We start from the raw sequence: 5,027 nt of genomic DNA, 5'->3' as shown, positions 1-5,027 counted from the left end.
GCCTTAGTCCTGTGTATCACACAGCTATGTTTCTCGAATTACTCCTCATCCATCTGTGTTCTTATTCCTGCTGTTCCTTCCCCTTAGATTGCCTCTCTCCCTAATTGACCTTTCAAAAGTTCTCCAAGCTACTTTTTCTTTCTGAACTTCTTGTCATCCTCAGGGCAATTGCCTCCTCCTCTGCTTTGGGCTCTTTCCTGCCCATGTTCCCCTCTGTCATTTAGTACTGACTTTTAACTGGTAACAGCACCAGTGTATTGCATTTCTAAGCTCACAGATAAAGTATATCCTCCTTGGAGACAGGGCTGTGTGCAGGGCCTCTTAGAATCTCTGGTGTCTTGCACAGTGCACAATGCGTGGCACAAAGAACCTGGATAGACACAATGCACTGGGCTCATTATCCAGGTCAACTTCCTTCTAGTGCTCTCTTCGGAGGGGCTAGAAAAGCAAAATCCATATTTCCCAGACTCCCCTAAAGCTAGGGTTCTGAACAGGATTGAGACAAAGGCCAGCTTTCTGTTGTAGCCGCTGGTTCTGCTGGCAAGCCGGCTTTGGCCATTGAGATGCTGTGTTTTCCTGCAGTGCATTCCAGCGCCTGGTCATCAAGGTGTTGAGAGGCAGGGCTCAGGGCTCCATGTTTTATTGGTTGAGGTCTAGAGAGTGTGGCCTTACAAGCCATATTTTGTAGAACAGGGGTCTCTAACCCTTGGGCCATGGACTGGTACCAGTCTGTGGCCTGTTAGGAACCAGGCTGCACAGTAGAAGGTGAGCAGGCAAGTGAGCAAAGCTTCATCTGTCTTTGCAGCCGCTCCCCAGCGCTAGCATCACTGCCTCAGCTCCACCTCAGATCATCAGGCATTAGATTCTCATAGGAGCACCAGTCCCTGGTGCCAAAACTGTTGGGGACCATTGCTTTAGAACAAGTGGTTGCACAGGGCGTTTGCGACCCTTAGCACTAATAAGGTGATATGTCCCTATGTGTGTGGCATAGAAAGCAGCTCTGCTGCTGAGCTAGTTCTGCTGTGCTGTTTTGGGTGTCAGGGCTCTTTCAACCTTCCCAGAAGTTTTCTCGGTGCCTAGTTACTTGCATTAAATCCATCTTGGTTTAATATAGTTCAAGTAGTTTCTACTTTCTGCAACAGATCCCTGGCCGATATGGCATGTTTGCAGAATATTGAAAGATCAACTAGTTCTCATCTTATGAGTTTGTTTCACTGATGAGGATACCGAGGCCCAGAGAATCAAATAAGCCAACAGTAGAGCCAGGACTGGAACCCAGGCCTTTTGCTTGTTAGTCCAGTGTTCTTTCTCCTGTACCAAAGTGACATTTCTGCCTTCACTGCCCTCACCCTCCCTGCCTTATTCTTACAATGACTCTCTCCCTTCAATAGGTGGGATGGAGTGGGATTGGACCATTGTTTTTAATATTTACATATTATCTATATGTCTATATAATATTTATGTTATAAATAAGTAATATTGACTGTTTTCTCTTCCCTTCTCCATTTCGCTTCTGCACCCCCTACCAGTATTTACCTGAATTACTTTCCTATAAACTGCTTGCTCTAGAATTTTTGTCTTAGGGTTTGCTTTGGGGAAATTCAAATAAGATAGGGGGATTCTTTTATGTCAGTAGGATGACAAGTCCAAGGAAAGGCTACAGGTTGTGGAGAGGGTAGTTTAGGGAGCAGATAGGCAAGGGAGTTGTATAGACAGGGGGTCCTTGCCAGAATTCACTAAACTTGTCCCTGGGGTCAGCCACGTGTGGACCCAGGCGCCTTGCAGGTGCTGTCCCTCTGTGCTGCTGCCAAATGAGATCCTTACTTTAGACCCTAAGGTAGGCTCCAAAAAGCAGATTCATTTAGTAGAGTCTCCAATGTCAGATATGATGCTCTTGTTTTCATCCTATGAAAGAGGGTGAGTATCTTGTTCCTTTGTCAAACAACAAATCCTTCAGGAAATGCAACAATCACCTTGAATTTACTGTTTGAGTTCATACAACTTGTCAAATGTAAGGTTTGTTTCAAGGAGTCCTGCCTGCATTTGGCCAGCCCAAAAAACCTTCTGACAACTAGCACAGGTCATATGGTCTGTCTGTCCTCACAGAGCAATGACATGTGGGGTAAGTGCCCCAGGGGACATAGAAAGCCGATAGTGGCCTACAGCCTGGGATTCCTTTAGCACTCAGCCCCAGGCAGTTTTTTTTTTTTTTTTAAATAATCTCCAGAGAAATGATAAGGAGTTTTAAAAATAAAAGCCAGTGGTGCAGCCTGCAGCATCTTACTCCCTGGCACCTCGTTGTCCCCACCCTTGGCTCCCAGCACATGGCAGGACCCAAGGCCCCGTCCCCAGGGTCCTGTTCTCTGGCCTGCTTAGCCACCTTGGGCCCAAAAGCTTTGCCCCAAGGTCTAACTTAGCCAAGAGTGGTCAGCAGAGCAGAAAGAGTCAGAGTGACCCACATACTCAGAGATAAGGCCGTGGTTTGTTGATTCTCTAAATAAACCTTCCTGCTTCAAAAACTTCACTTTCAACTAGAGCTGAGTATTTCCCTATTATTTTCCCAGGGGAGAAGCTTGTGTTTTGCTTTTCATAAATTTCTATAAACTGTTCCCACACTCTCACCCACCAGATACCAAGTTCCTCTGACCCTCACTCCCCCACCAACCAGATTGGCCATGGAGGGTGGATACTTGGCTGTGATGGAAGTCACACATTCTCTTGAAGTCCCACGAGGTTCACTGAGAGTGTGGAAGGAGAGGGGGTTTCTGTTACAACAACTCTGTAATGGATGCTATTGGTGCCCAGGCCATGGGACCCATCCACAGTAGCAGTGGACATTGGCTACTAACAGCTTACCCCTGGGACATTCTCTGGGACACTGACCTTGACTGATGGGAGCTGCCTTGTGGAAGAAGCCTGGGAGAGTATGAGCACACCTGGGGGCATTGTTTAGTCAATGACTTACTGATTTGAGGATATAACAACTTAGCTTCCTTGTTTCTTGGAGGGACAACTTTGCCATGCCATTCATGTTACAGAGCTCCACATGGGATCAGGCTGAGGCTAGATTCCAAGTTGAAAATACATCCTTGCTCAGCTCCTTCCCCTTCCCTACCCTGCACTCCTCACCCCTTTTCATCTAAAAGTCCACCCCCCTACCCCTACCACACAGACAATAATCCCTGTCTCAGGCTCTGCTTCTGAGAAACCTGACCCAAGACAAATCCTACATAGTATGAGTCTGAAATCACACAGCTTGTGAACCATACAGTCAGAACTGGACCCCTGATCTCCAAGTTTATTGCTCTTGCCAGTTCAATGCCATGCCTTTTCTTCATTTCTGGGTATGGAACCTTGTGGGGGGTGAGTAATATTTCTAGTATTTGTTGCTCCCAAGCTCACCATATGGGAAACATTAAATGTCCATATTTCTAGCAGGATCCTAGGTTCCTACTGACCTTCCCTGACTCTCCTGTGACTCATAGGACCCTGGGCAAGTGACTTAGGCCCCACTGGGTAAGACTGCTCCCAGCAGAGTGGCTGAGTAGAACCTGTGGCTATTGGGATCCAGGAGGCTTGCAGGACTGAGGGCCACCAGAGATCAGGTTTGTGGGTGGAGGGCATGTGGGTTGGGTATGGTCTGTTGATGTCTGCTTCCCCATCTGGTGTCTATCCTGTTATCCTAGGTGTGAGCATAGCAGGAGAAGCCCAGTTCTGAGTTCATAGCCTCATAAGACTTCATAATGTGGACCTGAATACTTCATAGGCATTAATCTGTTTAATCCTCATGTCATTTCACGGATGAGGAAACGGGCTCAGAGGAGGAAGGTACTTTGGTCAAAGTTGCCCAGCTGGCAAGTGGCTCAGCAGAGACTCAAGTATAGGGGCCTCTGTGTAAAGTATAGATGCCATCTTCGTCTTCAGCAGTTCTTCCTACCCACTCTGTGAGAGCCCTTGGTCCCAGGTGGTGCTTTCTGGAGGGCCTAGGTCATGTGCCCTACTGCCTGTGCTCTGAAGGACTGGCTGATCAGGGCAAGTCTCTGAACATCCAGGGGGGTCAGGCTGCATGTTCCCCAGATATGCTTCTGGGAAGTGCTGCCCTTAGACCTGGGTAGGTGGGGGCTCCGACTTGCCCGGTACTTTAGAGGAGTTTCTCAAACTATCCATACTGAAGGAACAGATTTAAAATTTTCCAGTTGGTGTGTTTTTTTTGGAAAACCCAATAAAAATGAATTACTGGAAAAATAAAATGTAAAAAAAAAAAAAAAACCCACACAAAATAAAGCCCCAATATTTTTTGCTATGAGATTAAAAAACATAATATTAGGTGGTCAAATCATTATAAAGTTCCTAAAAGCTTTCAATTTCTTTGCTAACCTTGTCACGGGTCCACAACAAACAGCTCTTGGGCTTCCAATACTTATGGACCACATTTTGAGCAGTTCTGCTTTAGAGGACTTTCCCATTCCTCCCCTGCTCTGTGCCCAGAAACCTAAATACCAGGAGTTCCTGACACCCTATCAGCCCTCTTACCTCCAGGCCACACTCAAGGGTGAGCAGGACTCTGGAATTCCCTCTTTAAATAACCTCAGCCCACTTCAATGCCTTGGGTGGGCATCTTCTCTGGGTCTGTCCTCCCAAGGTTACACCACACCATAGGCGAGCATCCCAAAGGAAGGGGGGTGGTGCTCATGAACAGAGTGTGGACTTGAAGACTCAGCTGTCCACACGTGTGCATGCAAGACCCCACGTGGTGCATGGTGGAGACTGCATAGGTGATGGGAGAAGGAGGTGGGCTGCAAGTGAGCTGCAAGACTCCCTTTGGAGTCTTGGCTCTGCCCCATAAATAGTAAGGGCAAACCTGCCTCTGGGCTTATGGTGTTTCTTACAAGGCTCTGACTGGCGGAGAGCAGAGAGGTGGGGACTGATAATCTGAGTTCTGGCAGTCACTGCTGCCCACTGAGAGCAGATCCCCAGGTCCTGGCAACTTACCTCTCGTGGACAGCTGCTGGCCAGCCTTTCTGGCC

Source organism: Pteropus alecto, unplaced genomic scaffold (assembly GCF_000325575.1).
Source record: "Pteropus alecto unplaced genomic scaffold, ASM32557v1 scaffold45, whole genome shotgun sequence".
Taxonomy (NCBI): domain Eukaryota; kingdom Metazoa; phylum Chordata; class Mammalia; order Chiroptera; family Pteropodidae; genus Pteropus; species Pteropus alecto.
The sequence above is the reverse complement of the archived record's forward strand: the minus strand, read 5'-3'. Positions refer to the sequence as shown.